Genomic DNA, 21,375 nt, shown 5'->3' with positions numbered 1-21,375 from the left:
TGTGATGGGGTGGCACCTTACAGGAATGTCTCTGGCTGAAGGCGCTGTGCTCTACCCCCTTGTCTTTTGCTTTTCATTACACCCACACACCCATCCCGCATCAGGGGAAAAGCTCTGTACATCAGACCCCGCCTGGGCAGTACAGAGGGCGGGGAGAGGCCACATGCTTTAATGCTGCTGAGCAGCATGATTCACAGTCCCTCTCTTGTGACTCTCCCTGCCTGGGAATGGGATTAGGGGAAATCAAGGGGTGGGGCTGACAAGCTCTTCATTCACTCACCCTCCATGTGATGGGCTTGGCTAGCACCCCACACACTATAGCAAACAAAGGCACTTGTTCATGCAGCAGCTAAGTCCTTTGCTAGTCAGAAAATCGCTTCATGTCCCTGCTTCTCGGTTGCCCTTAGCTGCCGACAGCAGATTCGGATGCATCGCTCGGTTGCATTGGCCCCAGCAAAGCCTCTGCAATGATGACACCATGTCAGTGAGCAGGAGGCTCAGGAGGTCTTGGATCCGTCCACTGGAGGAGCTGCATTGAAACAGATGAAGGATGCCCAGGCGAGAGCTGGTTGTGGGGACCAGACTGGCAGCCAGAGGGCAGCACAGCTTTGTCCTGTGACTCTGACTCCTTCCAAGGCAGCAAAAGAAACAGGTTCTCTGAACTGTTGTTAGATCTGGGTGGGCAATAAAACCATGGTGGGTTCACCAGGGTTAGCCCCAGCGGGCTGCTGCCACTATATTTACCTGCACCTCCGCAGGTACTGGTGATCGCAGCTCCTGTGGGTTGCCATTCCCACGCAATAGGAGCAGTAAGAAATGGCATGGGCCTCGACACCACTTCCAGCAGCTCCCGTTGGCCAGGAATGGTGATCCACAACCAATGGGAGCTGTGGTCACCTGTACCTGCAGAAGCTCCGGAAATATAAAGATGGGGGCCTGCCAGGGACTAACTTGGTTGGACCAGCCCTGTGTTGGATGGAGCCTGGAATGATTTCCCCAGTGTCTAGCTGAGTGGTTGGTTAGTGATTGGTAATAAATCTAACCAGTCACAATAGCCCATTTTGATCCAGTGCTGGGAAGCACAGTTTGCCTGACAGAGAGGCTGTGTTTAGACTGGCCAGTTTTTCCAGAAAATCAGCTGCTTTTCCGGAAAAACTTGCCAGCTGTCTACACTGGCCGCTTGAATTTCTGAAAAAGCACTGACTTCCTACTGTAAGAAATCAGTGCTTCTTGCGGAAATACTATTCTGCTCCCGTTCAGGAAAAAGTCCTTTTGCACAAAGCTTTTGCACAAAAGGGCCAGTGTAGACAGCTCAGATTTGTTTTCCCCAAAAAAGCCCTGATCGCGAAAATGGCGATCGGGGCTTTTTTGCGGAAAAGCGCGTCTAAATCAGCACAGACGCTTTTCCGCAAAAAGTGCTTTTGCGGAAAAGCATCTGTGCCAATCTAGACGCTCTGTTCTGAAAATGCTTTTAACGGAAAACTTTTCTGTTAAAAGCATTTCTGGAAAATCATGCCAATCTAGACGCAGCCACAATGTATTTTGGGGTGAATGGAGCCCATGGAGAAGTATGGAGGAGACAATGGAAAGGCAAACTCATCAAAGGAAATACTTTTGCATACAACATACAAGCTTTGGAATTCACCGCCACAAAGTACCACTGAGGCCAAGAGCTTAGCAGGACTCAGAAAAAGACCGGGTAACAGTTAGCTAGGTGCTTGGAGCATTCACAGATACATCAAGATAAACTTTATGGAAGAGAGAAAATCTCTCATGCTCCTGGGCAAAAAACACTCTTCTAACTCCCTAAGGTTAGGAAGATATCTGACGAAGTGGGTCTTTGCCCACGAAAGCTTATGCTCCAACACTTCAGTTAGTCTATAAGGTGCCACAGGACTCCTCGCTGCTTTTGCAGATTCAGACTAACACGGCTACCCCTCTGATACTTCCCCTATGTGCAGGTTATTCCTTAGTTAACAGAAAAATTGGAAAGAGTTCAGTAAAGAACCACAAGAATTATTCAAAGTCTGGAAAAAATGCCTTTAGCAAGAGACTGAGGGAGCTCAAAGAGATCAAGAGTAATTTGATCACACTCTATAAAAACCTTCACAGAAAGAAAATACTGGGCCCAATGTTCTTTAATCCAGCAGAGAAAGGCAGATCAAGACCCTATGGACTGACGCTGAAGGCAGCCAAGTCAAATCAGAAATGAGGCATTTTTTTGTTTTACTTTGTTTTAAATCAGTTATGGTGATTAATCCCTGGAGCAAAATACGAAGGGAAAAGAGAGTTACTCACCCTGTGCAGTAACGGGGGTTCTTCAAGATGTGTGTGCCTGTGGATGCTCCACTCTGGGTGCTGGTGCGTCCTCACACTGGCGACCAGAGAATTTTCTAGCAGTGCCCCGCCGTGGCGTGCATGTGCCCTGGCACCTCCTCGTGCAGTTGGTGTCCGTTCTTCAAATTGTGGAGGCAGGTTTGGAGCCTTGCCCCTATAGCTGAGGACAACACCGCTTGTCCAACCACCATAGATGACGTGATGGCAGAGATAAGCGTGTAGTGTTTTGCAAACATGTGGTCAGATGACCAGGTGGCTGCCTTGCAAATGTCTTCCAGAGGAAAGCAGTCGTGGAAGCCACAGCCTGGGTTGAGTGGGCAGTGATACTGTCAGGTGGTTGTTTGTTGTGGATGTATGATGAGATCCAGTTGGGAATCCTCTGGGAGGAGACGGCTTAGCCTTTGGAACGTTCAGCGAAGAATAGGAATTTCTCCATGATTTTGTTCAATCTATGTAGAACACGAGTGCTCTGCAGATGTCGAGGGTATGCCATGAAGCTTGGGATGGATACATGTGTGGCTTCGGGAAGAACGCAGGTAAGTGTATGGGTTCATTAATACAAAAGGGAGAAGGGACCTTTGGGAGAATTTGGGCTGAGGCCGAAGAGTTACTCTGCTCTTAGTGAATATTTGATAAGGGGAGGGGGTCTGCCATTAACATGGCAAGCTCCCCCATTCTTCTGCTGGAGGTTATGATCACCAGAAAGGCGACCTTCATGGCTAGATGTAACCATGAGCAAGTTGCTAGAGGCTCAAAGGGCGGTTTAGTCAAACTCCTAAGGACGTGACTGGAGGCTGAAACAATGGGAAAGTATTTTGGAGACCAGTAAGGAAGTGTCTGGTGACTGGGTCTGAAAAGAAAGAGTTGTCATCTGTGGTCCAGTGAAAGGCAGCTATTTCTGCTGCATGTACCTTTACCATATTGAAAGATAGGCCAGATTCCCTTAGCTCCAACAGGTAGTCTAATATGATGGGGACAAGGGTAGTATCAGGAGGGATGGGATGACTGTGTTTGAGCCACTCAGAGAATCTGGTCCACTTGTACAGATAAGCTTTTCTGGTGGACTGCCTCCTGCTATTGATTAATATCTGTTTCACTCGTTCTGAACAGGTATTTTCAGCATTTTGGAGCCATGAAGGAGCCACGCATGGAAGTGGAGTTTATGTGATTTGGGGTTGAGAACTCTGCTGTGATGTTGAGTGAGAAGATTGCATTGCAGGGGAAAGATGTACGGATCCTCTGTCACCAGTCTGTGTAAGTAAGGGAACCATGTTTGTCTCAAACATGGCGACCGCTTTTGCACAAAAACTTGCCAGCTGTCTACACTGGCTGCTTGATTTTGTGCAAAAGCACTGACGTTCTACTGTCTGAAATCAGTGCTTCTTGCGCAAATGCTTTGACGTTCCCGTTCGGGCAAAAGCCCTTTTCTGGAAATGCTTTTGCGCAAAAGGGCCAGTGTAGACAGCTAAAAACTGTTTTGTGCAAAAAAGCTCCGATGGCGAAAATGGTGCTCTCCATCCCATAAAGGATGTGTCCATAGTAATTGTGAGTGTTGGGGTTGACTGATGAAATGGTACGCATGTCAACACGTTGTGTGGTCCGTCCACCATTCTGAACTGAGGACACATGGTGGGATAGTGACTGTCTTGGCAATGGGGTTCCTGGAAGGGGTGTAAAGTGTGGCTAACCAGGCCTGGAAACACCTCTTGTGTTGTCTGGACAGTTGGACCACATATGTGGTGACAGCCATGTGACCCAGAATCTTGAGGCATTCGCGGACTGTGTTAGTGGAGGTCATGCGTGCCACTGATATGAGATTGTGGAGGGCCTCAAATCTGTGTGTGGGTAGAGTTGTGGGTAGGCTGCAATAGTGTCGATGTGTGCTCCTATAAACTCTAGAGTTTGTGTGGGTTGGAGTGTAGATTTCTGGTAGTTTATGTGAAAGTCAAGTGTGAGTAGAAGATGGGTGGTAGCATTGACTGTTTTGTGTCTCCTGGAAGGATGTACCTTTTATAAGACAGTCATCCAGATATGGGAATATTATGACTCCCTGATGACGTAGGTACGCCATAACAACAGCTAGTCTTGGATAAAACTCTGGGGCTGCATCTAAACTGGCAAGTTTTTCTGCAAAAGCAGCTGCTTTTACGCAAAAACTTGCCAGCTGTCTACACTGGCTGCTTAATTTTGCACAAAAGCACTGACGTTCTACTGTCTGAAATCAGTGCTTCTTGCGCAAATGCTTTGACGTTCCCGTTCGGTCAAAAGCCCTTTTCCGGAAATGCTTTTGCGCAAAAGGGCCAGTGTAGACAGCTAAAAACTGTTTTGTGCAAAAAAGCCCCGATAGCGAAAATGGTGGAGTGAGCTCTTTTCTGCGGTGCCACTGATTTAGACAATGCTGTGCCAGAGGTGCCTGGCTTATCGCCTATGCTCACCCTTGATAAGCTCAGTGCCGAGGGTCGTGATCTTTCTGGGGAAACCCAGGTTTTTGCTTTAGGCTTGCCAGAAGAAGTAGAGGGACGACTTTTGTCCAGACCTTTTGGCTTGTCTGACGCTTTAGCCCTGGGGGACAAGTCGTCCCACGGAGGCTGAAGAGATTTCTCGTATAGATATGTTTTCAGCCTATTGGTTGCATCATGCTCTAGCCATGAGATTCATAAATTCTGCATCAGATGGCCTTCTCCCAGGCACTTCATACAGGAGGCGTGCCCATCAGAGACAAGCACAGCCTTACGGCAGGATTCGCACCGTTTAAAGCCTAGGGATCCAGGCGTGAAGGGATAAACCACTAAGAAAAGCCTTTTTTTTTTTTTTTTTGAAGGTAGAGGGTTGGGTAAGAATAAAAACTTGGAAAGGAGAATAAAACTGAGGAGAATTAACTATTTTTCTGTTGTTTCTAGAGAAAAAGGGGCGAGAGAATGGAGTTCCGTCCGCAGCTGAGGACAGTAGAGAAGGAACTAAGGGGGCTGCACTGCGTACGCACCTAACAGACACCAATGGCACGAGAAGACACCAGGGCTCATGTGCAGCACAGTGGGGCACCGCTAGAAAATTTTCTGGTAACCGGCGCGAGGACGCACCAGCACCCAGAGTGGAGCACCCACAGGGACATCACTCGAAGAAGAAGTGGTGGATTCTCTATCTCTTGAGGTCTTCAGATCAAGATGGGGGGCCCTTCTGGAAGAGATACTTTGGCCAACCAGAAATGATTGGACTCAGAACAAGAGTAATTGGATGAAATTTGCTAGCCTGGGTTAAAGCAGGAGGACGAACTGGATATTATAATGGTCCCATCTGACACTGGTCACAAAGGGCTCTTTCCCAAGTAATTAGAGCCAATGTTTCCAGGTCTGATCCAGTAGAGCAATTCCTATGATGGTTGAGGGCAGATGGGTCTGATTTGCATACAGCTGACAAGTGTACATAGATCACAGAATTCTCTTCTCTCTCAGGAGTAGCTATTAAACAGGCATTTCCATGCTGCTGCTTAATTTGATAGCATTGCAATTATGTTTTCTTAACAAGATTAAATGACTAATAGGTTTGATTAAGCACAGAACTCCGGGCCTGGGATGCATTTTTGCTGATAACGCATGTGTCACTAGACAATCCAAAATGAATGGTAACATGCTAACTCAAGCAGTTCATTTGCATCACAGGAGATAAGCTTATGTCAGTGCTGCAGACGTGGGGGGGGGCAACAGAATTTCTGGGCCTCTGGGCAAAGTGGAGGGATGCCAGCTCCACACTCCTGAAAAGAGCGGTGACTCAGTTAGATGGGGCGGGGCCAGGGGAAGCTGTCAGTAAATTTATGGACAGTCCATAAAAAATTAGCTGAAATTGGACATGTCTGTAAAGTCCGTAAAAAAATGTAGGTGTCTGTAAATTTCGTAAAAAAACAGCAATTATTCTATAGCAGCAGTTCTCAAACTTTTTGGGCTCCAGAGCCCTTTACATGAGTAAAAATTTGTGCAGAGCCCCAGCGGTCCACTGATTGCATGTGTTGTACCTGTCGATGTTTCCAGTTTGTCAGCCTCGCGGAGTCCCTGGAGATGTCTCGTGGAGCCCTGGGGCTCCGTGGAGCAGTTTGAGAAACACTGTTCTATAGCAATTAAATTTCTTCTGTGCTGCTTCCGCCATTTTATTGCAGAGCAGCGGAAAGTGGACGTTTTAATTGTTTATTTAGCTCAATGGTTGAGGTGACGTAACATGAATCATGTGATCCACAAAACTGAAAACTTCCAGGACCATGACTAACTAAATGAAAGTTAAATAGCATATTGATCTTGTGATGTATGAATTACAATGATTACTTTCCACTTTGGGCCACTTATGTCGTCTTAATATAGTATAAAAATTATGTCCGTAAAAAAATTTGTCTCTCCATACATTTTTCCCATTTTGTCCATAAATGAAATTTCTGTGGGTTGGCAACCCTGATACCTACAGCCTTTAGTTCTACACCTCCATAAATTCTCTTACCTTTCAAGTCTTAGGGAGGCACGCCCTAGTCTGTGCCCAACTATCCCCTACACTCGGTACCTTTTTAACAAGGGGATCAACCCTCCTCCTGCCTCATCCTGGATCTGATTTTCCCCCATGGCACATCATCAGCCTCCTAGTCTTCTTGGGAGTTGTGCTGTCTTGGTTCTTTAGCTGTCTCTCTCTTTCTGGAACAAGGAGGACCTGGTTTGTATATTCCCCAAGTCCCTCCCACTCCCAGAAGCCTCTGAGAGGATTGGTTAATTGGAGTCAGCTGCTCAGAGTGTTTTCTCCCCCTATGTGACAGTTCACTGTTAAAAAAGGGTAACAGTTGGCACACGGTAAAATATAAACAGGATTTTAAAGCATTTTAATTAGCTCATCAGTAAATATGAGAGGACTCCCATCGCCCCTGGTGTTTCACTATTGCAAAGTCAGGTACGCAGAGGCAGATGGAGAAGTGACACGTGTAGCTTAAGGTTGTAACCCAGACTCACGTTTGTGTTTAGAGTGCAATCTGCAGTTAAAAGATATGTGCTCAGGTCAAAGCCTAACCTGTGACACATCACCCAGGCCTTGGGGACAGGCTGCCAGGTTCTTTTGTTGCTGAGTGTACTATCGCAGGAGTGGGCTGGGCGTGTGATGTGAAATGGCTTTAAGAAATGAAAATGAAGGGATATATTTTTACGAGGATTAAACATCCTAAAGACAGAATCAGGGTTAATTTGAACTGAAGGAGACATTGGAGTTGGCATATTGGGCCACAAAAGCTTTGTTCCTCAGTCACTGCCTTGACAGCTGTACTTGCCGTGTATTGAAAAAACAGGGACATACAGAAAAGAACTAGACTCCAGCTAATTAAATAGACAAGGGGCGAGTAGTACCAGCTTGCAACAAGGTATCACCTTTAATGGCTTCCTTGGAATTTTTAGCCAACAGGAAAATAGCAGCTCAGTAGCTTCAGATACCAAGATCATGGGATAGATAGATAGATCTGTTTAGCCCACATGAATATATTTTTAGAACTCATTAACCCTTCACTCGCAGGATATAAAACACCAGAAAAGCACACAGCTAACAGGATTCATACAACAACGTGTGAGGCAGAGTCTTTCACATACAACAACGTGTTCTTCTTTTCCTGACTCCTGTGTGTGACTACGCAAGTGAATAGTGACTACGGGCCAGGTTCATCCATCCGCTCCATCAGCTCTGTGCCACTCCAGATGTGCAGGCTGAGTCAGCATTGGGAGTGTGCAACATCTGGATCAGCCTTGTCAAATGTGTAGGAAGCACTGGCTCAAATTCTGCTTCCTGCTTTGAGCTGGCTGATCAAACTCTTGGCGCTAGGGGAAAAGGAAAAGGCAGATGTTGTATAAAAGTAAACTGCTTTTTACTCTCACTTTGAGCCCTTGGTAACAGTAAGGAGCAGCTTTTGTTCTTCCTCCGCCTAGAGACTGGCAAAGTAACACCTGTTAGCTGGCTTCATACCTATGAAAGCCCTTCCATGCTGCAGGTGAACAGCTGGTGACTGCCTGGAATGTGTATTGTAAAGGCTGCACTAAATGCAGTATATTTTATGTGGGGCTTGTCCCTCGCAATGCACCAGAGATGTCTCCTCTAACTCAGCCTCTTCCCAGCCAGCATGAGTGGCTCCTTGTTGTTATGCATTCCTGGGGCCTTTCAAAACTAGCTATGCAAGCTGCTAGTGTGCAGATGAAGTGCTGTCGCTTCATCCAAGACCCATGCACACGCTGAGAATGGAAATTGAAAAAGCTTCAAATCCAGCTCTCGAGACGCATTACTCAGCAGCTGCCGCGAGTCATCCTCCTTCATATTTCATTATTTTAATGACCACATAAACCCCTTTGGAATAATAGCTTTGATAACACACGCATAATTGCCTTGGCAGAGCCGAGATCCTGAATTGTTTGAGCAGATAGGGAGACACAACGGCAGAAAGGCTGGATCCTCTTTTAGGTGCTCAGGAAATTTAGCACCAAACTCTAGCCGAGTAGCTGCTCTTGCTGCTTGTGGCTGCAGGGATCACAGGCCACTTTCCAAGCTGAGAAGCAGGCTTCTGGTTTCCAGTGAGCTGTGAGCTGTAATCAGCACCAGGCAGTGTTGGTGTTGTGTTAAAGTTCTGAGCTGTTTAACTAAAAGTTATCCAAGGGTTAAATACAAGCTGTGGGCACTAAAAAAGAACAAGGCATCTGAACATCAAACTCTCCTGCAAAATGCTGGTGCTGATAATCACCCCCTCCTGGGCATGCTCTCAAGTTGGAGCTGTTCACATCAGGGATGTGAAAGTGTAACAGGGTGGGACTCACCGCCAGGGCGCCTCCTGCTGGTCATTCAGGGAATCTGCTTCATTCAGTGATGGAGCGCCCTCTTCTGGCCGGTGTCTCACCTGTTGTTACCTTTTAATAATAGCTCCCCCACCTTGTGTCAGGAGCCACGTCCCTCCCAGACAGCAGCAATCCTCCCCTCTGGATACTGCCCTGCTGCAGTGCCCCCACACTCTGGGGTCCTCCCTCCCAGTGAACCCACAATCTCCTATGCCCACCTTACCTCAGTGACCCTCTGCCAGTCATCATCTAGCCCCCGCCTCAGGGGCAAACTGCTATCTGACATGGCCACTCGTCATTGGCAAGGAGTGTGGACCTGTTGCTTTCTGCTGTCCTGGCTGCCTCCCTGCAGTTCTAGTAGCCTCAGGCCTAGTGTCAGACCCTGCAGCCTGGGAGCATGCCCAGCTCTGCCCGCCTTTCCCCAGCCCTGCTCTGTATCAGGAAGCCTCCAGCATCTCTGGCAGCTAGGTCCTTCCTGCTCCACAGTTGGTGCAGGAGTGAGTCTGTCTCTGCCCCTCCAGGAGCCCTTATTTATACAGCCCCAGCTGGGCCCTAACTGGCTGGCTCTGCCTCAGCTCTGGCTCCACTGCTCCAACCCTCTTCCAAGGCTGGGCCAGGGCCAGAGCTAGTGCTGTGGGCAAGGGGCTACTCCAGCCCCATGGAGTGCACCGAGGACAGGGGCTGCTCCAGTCATCCAGAGCAGCTCCTGTCTGCAGTGGGCCCAGCAGCATCACAGGCAGGGTGGATGTGGGGATGCAGGGAAAGGCTACACTCTGAGGCCTAGCTTTCTGCTAGGACTGGGTGAAAACTTTCTGTCAAAAATATTTTTCAACAGAAAATTGGGTTTTCAACTAAGTAACAGTTGTCACAAAGAGTGACAACCATGATGCACTATGAGAGTAGATCATGGAAGATGTTGTCTGAGCTATAGAAGATAACAAGAGCATGAGGCACCGCAGCAGCATTTTAGAATGGAAATATTCTAGATTTTGATATTTTGATGAAGCTCAAAATTGTCAATGGAAAAAAATCCCATTTCTAACCAGCTCTACTCATTGATATCTAGCCACTGGAGCAGTTACAGACTGAGCCTTCTCAAACTTAATTCTAAGTTTCTCAGTTACCCTGGCCTCGGGAGTTGGTCACTGACTCAGGGCAGTGGTGACATCACATGCAGCACTGTTGATTTCAGTAGTGTGATACTGATTTACACCAGGGAAGGTATTCTGCATGGAGAAGTAGGTGTGTCATCTCCTAACACTGACTCCAGAGTTGTCATCACAGCCACTAAGGCTACGTCTAGACTACAAGCCTCTTTCGAAAGAGGCTTTTTTGAAAGATACTTTTGAAAGATACTTTCAAAAAAGACTCTTTTGAAAAAAGAGCGTCTAGACTCCAACCAGTACATTCGAAAAAGCAAGCCGCTTTTTTGAAAGAGAGCACCCAGGCAGTCTGGATGCTCTTTCAAAAAAGCACAGTTTGCATTACATAGCGCCTTTTTTCAAAAGAGCACTTTCAAAAAAAAAGGCGTTCTTCCTCGTAAAACGAGGTTTTCCGTGGTCAAAACAACTGTCGCATTCTTTCGATTTACTGTCAACAGAATGCAACAGCAGTCTAGATGCAGGGGAAGTTTTTTCGAAAAAACCCTGGAGTCTAGACACACCCTGAGAGTAGTGGTTTCTTTCATTGCTTGGATCTCAGCTTATGAGGCCCACAGCTATGAGGGAGCTGCTACTGTGTACAGGTGGGACTATCCATTCCACCATCAACACCAGGATGAGTCCTCATCTATAGAATTTCCGAAGCCTCTCCCCAGGACACATTAGTACACACTGGAGAGAGTGTACCTAGGACTTCAGCCCGGTATGAAGATGACGTGCAGCCCACCTGCCAATGGTTTGTCTGACGTGGTTATATGTAATGATAAACATTTCTGATGCTATTGATTGTTAGTTAGCTGGCAATGGAAGCAGCACTGGAATGTTTGCTGTAGTCTACATAGGAATAAAAGATATGCACAAATCATTACTTCGTTTTCTATATGTGCACGGTCAACAGGACAAATGTAAAAGCAGCATCTATTTTCTGCAGACAATACACTTTATGGTTTACTTCTAATGCATAGTACAAAGCCTGATAGATACCCATCTATGCGGAGGAGCAGTAATAGCGACAGTAGAAATAATAGATCTGTAGAGTACCTTTTATCCTGGACAGTCCCAGAGCATTTTACAGACTGTGCAGATATACAAGGATTACTCAGCCACCACTGAAATGCACCTATGTCTGGACTGGAACAGAGCAGCCAACTGCACCAGCATGATTCTAGGCAGGGAAATGAAGAATATCTTCTCTAACTGAAATGAGAGAGAAGTTCTGGTTGGCAAAGTGGGGCTGGAATTTAGCCAAGACAGCAGAAAGCATTTGAGGAGGTCACTGTGATCACTGGTCCTGTATTTGGTTCCCGCATGTAGGTTGTTTGGATGATGCTCTGTTGTGTTGTAGTTCTAAATGCAGCAGGATCCTATGAAGTGACAATACAATGAACAGCGACTTGCTGGAGGTGGTGTCAATTCATGTCTTCTTTGCTCTTGCAACCTACTGCTATTCATCTCCCATGCAAAGCTCTGCCAAGTCTCAGATGCACTGCATGATATGTTACCTAGCACAGAATAAGATCCAAGTCTCAAGTGTACAGCATAGAGTGGTGTTGCAGCAGAGAGCCAAGAAACATCTGAGTTATGTATTTCTAAGCTGAGATTCTTGGCTCTCTTCCTCGATTAGATCTACAAAGCTCTCCCCAGGATCTATGTCATCCAGCACAGAAGCCAGGACAACAGCACCCATCTGCTGTGGAAGACTTTGGCCTCTGTAAAGAAGAACAATAGGGCACCAACTGTTCATCACATTCCCATTGTGCTCTTCCACATCGAACGCCCAGCACCATGGCCAGGGAGAAGGGGGAGTTTTGTGCTCCCTCCTTACTCAGTTGCTTTTGTGGAGGTTGTCTCATTTTGCACCTTGCTTCCTCGACCCCAGACAGGATGGGGAAATAATCCTTCACATCCAAAATCTCACCCGTTGGGGTGTCTGTCGTGTGAGGAATCTTTTCCCCACTGGGTTTATGAGGACGTGGGGATGACTGAAAGCTCAGGACCTGGAGATCTCAGTGGCCATGGTCAGCTAAGTCAACCACCTGGTGACCTACTGCTACATCTGAGCAGCCACGTGGATTTCTTACTCAGGAGGCAGCTGGCTTACTTCTGAGAGTGTGGCTAAGCCAGGGAGTGGTAGCAGCTGAAGAAGGGAGAAATTGGAGCATGGCTGTACTAGCGCCTCAGAGCTTTTTCTTCTTCTCACCATTCCCTTACCTCCACAGCTGAGCAAAAGATTCTGTGAGAAGACTTTGATCCTGCTTGGCTGAAGGGGGAAGGCTACCCATCTCCACCCCTTGTCCCTATAATTACATCCTGGCTAGCAGGGTCTGGCCAGTGGCGTTCCACAAGGAGTAATGGTAGTTCGAATTAGAGAACCTAATTCTAACTACCTATTCCATGCCGCGTGTAGCCACGGGCACGGAGTCTGCACTAAGGGGGATTTAAAAATGGCAGCACCCAGCATGATGCAAATGAAGCCCGGGATATTTAAATCCCGGGCTTCATTTGCAACTTCGAATGCCTACATTAGCCACCTTAGTTCAAACTAGGGTGGCAGTGTAGACATACCCTTAGTCTGTGTCTACACAGCAGGCAGCTATTTCGAAATACAGTGAAGTCCAGGATATCCGATCTTCACTCATCCGACCTTCCGGTTTATCTGACATAGACATTCGACGTGCTCTTTACATGTCCATGTGTCACATACCGCTATGGCCGTGCCTTCATTTCCTACTTTGCACCAGTGATTTATGTTTCTGCTGTGATTTGTGTTTCATTTATGTTTCTACTGTGATTACGTTTCATTTTTCCAATTCCATTTTCCCTTCAGTGCAATACTGTATAATATAATTTTATTATTTGAGGAACATGGCATGTGGAAAGAGAAAAAAAGTGGTTCTTTTCATTGAACAAAAACTTGCAGCATTAACGACAATAGACAAAGGTGAGTCCATGCAAAAAATTGCATCTGAACTCGGTGTGGGGTTACAGTTGGTGACCGGAAGAGGAAAAGAAGTGAGTTAGAAAAGTGGTGCTCTGATCAACCTTCAATTGCAGGACTGAAGGACAGAAAAACAATGAAAAAATGTGAATATGAAAAAAGTGAGTGAAGCTTTGTTCTTATGATTCACACAGCAAAGGGAAAAGGGCATGGCTATCCCAGGCCAGATTCTGCAAGAGAAAGCCCTGAGTTTCCAAAAGGAATTTAATGAAGGGGAACTTGATTTCACGGCTAGTGTAGGCTGGCTTGATCGCTGGAAAAAACGATAGAAGTTAAGACAGCTCAGTATATGTGGTGAAAAATTATCAGCAAATCTGGAAGGGTTTCTGAAATGTAAAGCAAATTTTCACTGTCTCATTGAAAATGAAGGATTATCATATGAGCAGATTTATAACTGCAATGAGACAGGCTTAAACTATAAAATGCTGCCTTCAAAAACTTTAGTTTCCTGGGCTGAAGCTTCAGCTCCTGGGTATAAACGGAGTAAGGAAAGAGTGACGATTCTATCCTGTAGTAACGCTACTGGTAACCACAAACTAAGACTCACATTTATTGGGAAGTCAAAAAAAACCCACGAGCTTTCCAAAACATATCGCCTAGTGCTCTACCCGTTTCGTACAAGAATCAGAAGAATGCATGGATGGATTCAGCAATTTTCTGAGGCTGGTTTTTCAATGAATTTCTTCCTGAAGTTGAACAATTTTTGAATTCCATACACCTACCAAGGAAAGCAATCCTTGTCATTGATAATGCGCCATCTCATCCTCATGAAGATGAATGCTCCGTGGGAACATTAGAGTGATTTTTCTTCCTCCTAATAGCACCTTGTTGTGTCAGCCTATGGACCAGGGTGTGCTTGAAGCGTTAAAGAGAAAATATTGTCATAAGCTTTTAACTACGATCATTGAGGCGATAGACAATGGAAATGGTATGCTAGATAAGCTAAGGACAGTGAACATAAAAGATGTTATTTATTGGATCGCACAATCATGGGAAGAGATTGAACCGATAACTCTGGCAAGATCATGGAGAAAGTTACTTCTGAATGACGAAAACACACAAGAAATGATGCAAGAAAATTGTGATAACCTGCTACCTTTGCTACAACAAATTCCAGGCTACGAGAAGGTGAATGATGATGATATTCAGGAATGGATGGAGAAAGACGAGCAACAGGAACTGACTGACCGCAACATAATAGCTCTTGTGAATCGGGATGACAATGACAATGAAGATGATGAAGTTGAAGATACAAATGACAATGACAAAACGGAGAGAATTAGTCATAGCGAAGGGGTCAAGGCTCTTGAGGAGGCACTGGCTTACGTTGAACAACAAGGGGAGGCAACTGCTAGTGATGTTATGTTATTGAGATGCTGGTGTGACCTCGCCACAAGGAAGAGAAACAAAGCTGGGAAACAAACTTCAATCACTAATTTGTTTAAACAATAACTTTAGCGTTTTGCTCTACAGTATTCTGTTAGTTGTTCTGTAGAATAATATTACAGTATGTTAGTTGTTCTGGAGAATAATTAGTAATAAACCTGATTTCATACCAGTTTCTGTTTTATCTGACATTTTCATTAATCCGACCACCCCTTGGTCATGTTTACATCAGATAATCGGGACTCTCCTGTGGTGTCAAAATACTGTCAAGCTGGAGGACTTCTTACTCTGACTCCTGTAACCCTGACTGTATGAAGAATAAGGAAAGTTGGAGGAAGAGTGCTTTATTTCAGAATAAGTGCTGTGTAGACGCTCCCTATTTTGAAGGAAGATATGCAATTGACGTAGCTCAATTTGCATCGCTTATTTCGAGTTAAACCCTGTAGTGTAGACGCACCCTAACAGTGTGGATACAGAAATAGCACTTGAAAGTAGAATAAGCACAAGACAGAGGTGATGGAGGGAAAGGAACAATTGCCCCAGGGCCCAGAGATTTAAAAGGGCCCAGGGCTCTGGGCTGACACCTCCACTACTGCAACAGCTGCAGTGGCTGGAACCTGTGCCCATTAAATCACTAGGAGAGCCGCAGATGGCATGGTGCAGGCAGTGCTGAGGGCTAAGGCTAGGGAAGGCATGGCACAGTCTGGGTGGTGCTGAGAGCTAGCTGCCTCTATGCCTGCCCCTTCTACCCAAGGGTCCACGCTTTCCAGGGGCCCCAGAGACAAGTCCCCCCTTCCGTTACCCAGGACCAGCCCTGGCACAACATGAACCAACATGATCAATTGTCCCTGCCCTAACATGAGGGGAGGCCCTCAGCCAGCAGGGCCAATGGAGCTGGTCCATTTTGTCACTGGATGTAGGTGTTGGTTGGTTGGTTGGTTGTTTTTGTTTGGTTGGTTGGTTTTTTGCAAGGAGCATTGATAAGGGAACTCAAGCCAGGTATTTGTTGACTGTAACTCTGGCTAACTAGAAAGGGACACCGAGCCCTTTCTAAGCACTTTATCTATCTATCTATTTATCTACTAGCCAATTAGACCATCATAAGACGGGATTTTCAGGTCTCTCCTCCATGTCGGTCTTCTCTCCTGAACCTCCAGTCTCTGGCTCCGTCTCTCTCTCTCTCTCTCTCTCTCTCTCCTCCTCCTACTGCCTCCACCTCTCTCTCTTTCTCTCTCAGCTCTCCTCCATCTCCTGCCTCTCTCTCTGTTTCTATCTTTCTCTTCTCCTCCCACTCCTGCCTCTCACTCGGGGGAGCGTGGAGCCCAAACGGTCGCTTGCTCCGCTTCCTCTCCCGCGGCGGCCCAGCTGAGCGATGCAGAAGTCAGCTGAGCGCCACAGCGGGAGGCGAAGGAGCATGGGGTGGTGATGTTCACTGCCAGGGGGTGGGGCCTGGAGCTGCTGTCACGCAGCACATCACCACCCCTCCCCCCTTTGCCTCCTGCCGTGGCACTCGGCTGACTTCTGCGCCGCTCAGCCGGGCCGCCGTGGGGGAGCAAGTGGAGCAAGCAGCCATTTGGGCTCCCTCGTGGCGGCCCGGCTGAGCGGCGCAGAAGTCAGCCGAGCGCCATGGTGGGAGATGAAGGGAGGCGAGGCAGTGACGTACACAGCCAGGCTCTGCCCCCTGGCCATATACATCACCACCCTGCCCCCCCTCCCCTCCCGCCGTGGCGCTTGGCTGACTTCTGTGCCACTCAGCCGGGCCGCCGCGGGGGAGCAAGTGGCGCAAGTGGCTGCTTGTGCCGCTTGCTTCCCCGTGGCAGCCCAGCTGAGTGGCACAGAAGTCAGCCGAGCACCACAGCAGGAGGCAACAGCGCCACCCAGAGGGAACAGCCAGCATTTCAGCATTACAGACTCGCAGACAATGGGCTACTATATATATGATGACGGTTTGTGTGTCTATCTGCCAGCCTGCTTGTTCAAGAACTCCTCCTAAATGGTAAGAGCTAGGACCAATACAGTGCCAGAGGGCCCTCAGCCTCGGCACACACCAAACCCTCTGCCCTAAGCCCCCACCCCCTGCTCTCACTCCAGCACTCTCCATCCTGTGCCTGGAGACTCTCCAACCCTCCTAGGCCCTTTCCCTCAGTTCTGCACCACACCCGCTACCCTGAGCCTCCCACCTCTGCCTTAACTCCGGCACCCCTCATCCCCTGCCCTGAGCCCCCCCACACCTAACCCCCTGCCCTCACTCCTGCATCCCACTCCCTTCCCTGAGCCCCCCACACCAAACCCTGTGCCCTCAGCCCCCAACCCCTGCCTTCAGTCCAGCCCCGTCCACTGTTGCTCTGAGCCCCAACCCTCCTATCCCCCTTCCCTCACTTCTCACCAGCCCTCTGCCCTGACTTCTGCACCCTCACCCCTGCCCTGAGCCCTCACACACACCAACCTCTGCACCCTCACCGCTGCCCTCAGCTCCCCCACACTCTCAGCCCCCTGTTCTCAATCCTGCACTCCCAGCCCTATTCTGAGTCCTCACCCCCTGGTCTGACTTCAGCCCCTCCACTCCCAGAACCCCAGTCTGACATCTGCACCTCCACCCCTGCCCTGAGCCCCCTGTCCCCCGAACCCTGTCCCTCAGTGCACCACCCTCACTCCAGCACTTCCACCCCACCCTGAGCCCCCAACCCTCCCGGTCCCCTGCCCTCATTTCTGAATCTCCAGCCCCTTTTTTATCCTAGCAAAAGAGAGAAAAACTGAAAATACTGTCTACCTGCAAGCTCTATTCTTCTTTTATTAATGCAAACTTTTTCCCTACGTTTTTGAAAAATACAATAATGTAAATAAAGCACGTGCGTTTTCCTTTTACTCTACAAACGTAGTAAAGTTAAAATTGCAAAATCTTGCACAGAACCCTTGTGTCTAGACTGAATACAAATTAGTACATTCGACTTCAGTAACCCTCAAGAGGCCTGCACTAGTTTCACAAGTGATCTGGACTCTCAGCCTTACCTTCTTCATGTTCTTCTCCCCTGCTGCCGAATCCTTCACTTAGACTTTAGGGCTTAGGTGGAGGGGCAGAATGAATGTGCTTTGTAAAAGTACCAGGCTCTGTAAATAACAAGTAGTAGCAATGATGTTTTCTGCACAAGCACAGCAGGAGTCACACCACTGACAAGGGAGAAGACTTCTGGGGTCTAGCCCTGGCTTTGCCATGGAATGCTGTGTGTTCTTGAGCAAGTCAAGCATAGCTCTGTGCCTCAGTTTCCCCCTATAAAATGGGGAGAGAAGGCTACCACGTGAGTATGTGAAGTCTGGTGTGACAACCTCCTGAATGCACAAGCACTAGAACCTCACCTCTGCATGAAAACAGCCACACACAACACAAACCAATATGCACAAGTACCAGCAACTTGTAGGCACATATACCAAATACATATCTATCTGTGCAGGGGCTGTACCAGATCACTCTCCAACACACTTTCACACACAACACAAACCCTGAGATCCTGCACACCCACACAGATATGCGTAGATGACAGAAGCTATCTTCACTGGGATACTGGCAAATGCACACCTGACACATATGCAGGACAATGTAGCACTTTAAAGACTAACAAGATGGTTTATTAGATGATGAGCTTTCGTGGGCCAGACCCACTTCCTCAGATCAAATAGTGGAAGAAAGTAGTCACAACCATATATACCAAAGGATACAATTTAAAAAAATGAACAAATATGAAAAGGACAAATCACATTGCAGAACAGAAGGAGGATGCGGGGGGGTGGGAAGGGGGAGGAAGGAAGGTAAGTGTCTGTGAATTGCTGATATTAAAGGTAGGGAGAGTGGGATGTTTGTGAGTTAATGGTATTACAGGTGATAATTGGGGAAACTGTCTTGATAATGGGTGAGAAAGTTCAAAGACTTGTTAAGTCCCTGGTGGTAAGTGTCGAATTTTAACATGAATGACAGTTCATTCATGTTAAAATTCGACACTTACCACCAGGGACTTAACAAGTCTTTGAACTTTCTCACCCATTATCAAGACAGTTTCCCCAATTATCACCTGTAATACCATTAACTCACAAACATCCCACTCTCCCTACCTTTAATATCAGCAATTCACAGACACTTACCTTCCTTCCTCCCCCTTCCCACCCCCCCGCATCCTCCTTCTGTTCTGCAATGTGATTTGTCCTTTTCATATTTGTTCATTTTTTTAAATTGTATCCTTTGGTATATATGGTTGTGACTACTTTCTTCCACTATTTGATCTGAGGAAGTGGGTCTGGCCCACGAAAGCTCATCATCTAATAAACCATCTTGTTAGTCTTTAAAGTGCTACATTGTCCTGCATTTTGCTTCAACTACCCCAGACTAACACGGCTACATTTCTATCACCTGACACATACATTGCATACCGAAAACAAACTCTTTGGAAATGCAGCAGGGTTTTGCAGCAAGGAAGACATGGAAGAGCCCAGAGTCCTCCAGTTGTCGAAGTTTGTTTTCAATCTACAATGTGTAGTTTCCTTATATGGCCTCACACCACAACTGCCAGCACCATCACATTGGGGAAATCCTGTCTTGTCTGACCAGTTTGTGCCAATGTGTAACTGATCATTATACAGGTTAGTATCATGCCATGTGACAGCAAGAAAGAGAAAACTGTGAGGATATGTCAATATTCAGCTTTTTCACATTATTCTTATGAAAGAATTATCAGCAATTCCTTTGAAAGGTACATGCCTACTCTTCTTTATTTCCCTCCCATACTGTATGCTCCCAGTTCACACGGGATAAGCATCAATTCTTTATTTTTGGAGTTCATTGGTTGCAAACAGCATGTCCCAAAATGCTATTCCCAGCCACTGGCTGTCAGAAAAATTATATTAAATAAGGCTCTGTGAATTATTCACGACATTGGATCTAACATTAATCCGAAAGAAATGGGCAAAAGTTCACTGTACTACAGATGATAACATTATATTCCCTGAAAGACAAAGAGATGTGACTCATATTTACAGGGAAAGATCAGAGACATGATGTCAAGCCGAGAAATAGTGCAGAATAAATTTGTGGCATGTGCACCAAAGCATATGTGAATGTGCACTGCCAGTAGAAACAAAACTTAGCTGTGAATGCTCTTCTCATCAGCTGGGTGGGATCTGAACCTCTCCTGTGTCGCCGCACGAATGCACAGCTTACAGGTAACATTGGTCCCACTGTGATCAAATACAAAATGCAGATAGTGGTCTACCACCCAAATATCTTCCTTCCTTGGGAGTTCCTGTGACTTGCTCTTTTTAATAAAGAATGGGCAGCTGGCTCTGTAATAATGAATTATCGGTGTTTGTATTCTTTCCAGTCTTCAGAAGCTCACTGGATCAATGCAATACAGCTTGATATTAAAGCAAGTAATTACCAGCCTTATGGACTATGTCTAAAACAATTCTTCCCTGAAGTGTTTTTATTGGACTCATCTACAGTGTGTAACACATACAGACCTGTCCCACAATGCACCCAACTTACTGTAAAACCTGGGATGATTTCATAGGGAGTAAACACTTCTTCAGTTGTTCCAAAGTCCAGCTCAGAAATATGCAAGGAATCTACCCAGGATGGCAAACTTGTTACTTTTCTGTGACAGTGGTCTGGAAAGGTATTGACTAAACTTTATTTCTGAAAAGGCCCATTGCATCAAAAACAAAATGTTGTGAAGATGTATCAATATTTATGCAAGTTTCAACAGAATGGAGGCAGAAGGGGAAGAGCTACAAAGAGAGAACAAAAACCTGGCTGTTCTGATCCAAACAATGATGTTTTGACCCTATTTAATTTTGCAAAAATGTTTGGAAGTTCTTTTGAGTCCAGTGTGGAATGAAAAAAGAAAAGTCAAAAACATCAAAAGTTGTCATGAAGTAGAATTGTCTTTTTTCCAGCCAGTTCCATTCTCCATGCTTGAGTCCTGTAAAAAAACTAAGCCCGGGCCCTCACTGTAAAGCAAAGCCACTTTAGCTCCCTGTGATTTGTGGGTTCCCAGGGGAACCATCTAGATCACTCAGTTAGAGAGCACTGCAAGAAATGAGATGGCCAATCCCCAAAGCTGGTGGTTTTCCCAATATTTATAATCCCCAGCCAGCTCAAACAGCTTCTGGCCTTACTGACCTTATTGGAGGTCAATCAAAGTCCAAACCACGCAGTTCCCACAAAGTATCCAGCCTCAGGCCACTATCCAAACACCCCAGTCAAATAAAGTTCTACCGATCCAAAAGGATTGGACACATCACCCTCCAGGTCAATGAGTATTTCAGACCTATCCCAGATACACGCTTAAAGCCAATTCTTATTAGCTAAACTAAAATGTATTAAAAAAGAATAAGAGTATTGGTTAAAAGATCAATATACATACCAACCTGAGTTCAGTTCTTGAAGTTCAGTTATATAACAGATGTCTCAGAGGGGTAGCTGTGTTAGTCTGTATCTGTAAAAACAACAAGGAGTCCTATGGCACCTTAGAAACTAAGGGTATTTCTACCCTTACACCCTCTTTCAAGAGGGATGCAAATGCAGCTGAGTGAAATTGCAAATGAAGTGCGGATTTGAATTTCCCGTGCTTCATTTGCATAATCGCGGAACGCTGCTATTTTGAAATACCCTATTTCG

At 46.5% G+C, this 21,375-nt stretch overlaps 1 long non-coding RNA gene and 1 pseudogene across 1 annotated transcript; both read right to left on the bottom strand.

Moving 5' to 3' along the window:
- Positions 1 to 365: 365 nt before the first annotated feature.
- On the bottom strand, positions 366 to 20,761 carry LOC149523471 (uncharacterized; annotated as a pseudogene).
- On the bottom strand, positions 7,701 to 20,135 carry LOC112547339 (uncharacterized). Its single transcript, XR_016347047.1, has 3 exons — positions 19,111 to 20,135; positions 17,721 to 18,285; positions 7,701 to 15,018 (listed from the first exon to the last, which is right to left on the bottom strand). It is a non-coding gene; the product is annotated as an uncharacterized LOC112547339 (long non-coding RNA).
- Positions 20,762 to 21,375: the final 614 nt, after the last annotated feature.

The sequence above is a fragment of the Pelodiscus sinensis genome, chromosome 17, assembly GCF_052426305.1.
Source record: "Pelodiscus sinensis isolate ZL-2025 chromosome 17, ASM5242630v1, whole genome shotgun sequence".
In the NCBI taxonomy this organism is placed as follows: domain Eukaryota; kingdom Metazoa; phylum Chordata; order Testudines; family Trionychidae; genus Pelodiscus; species Pelodiscus sinensis.
Note: the sequence above shows the minus strand (reverse complement) of the source record. Positions and strands in the feature narration are given on the sequence as shown.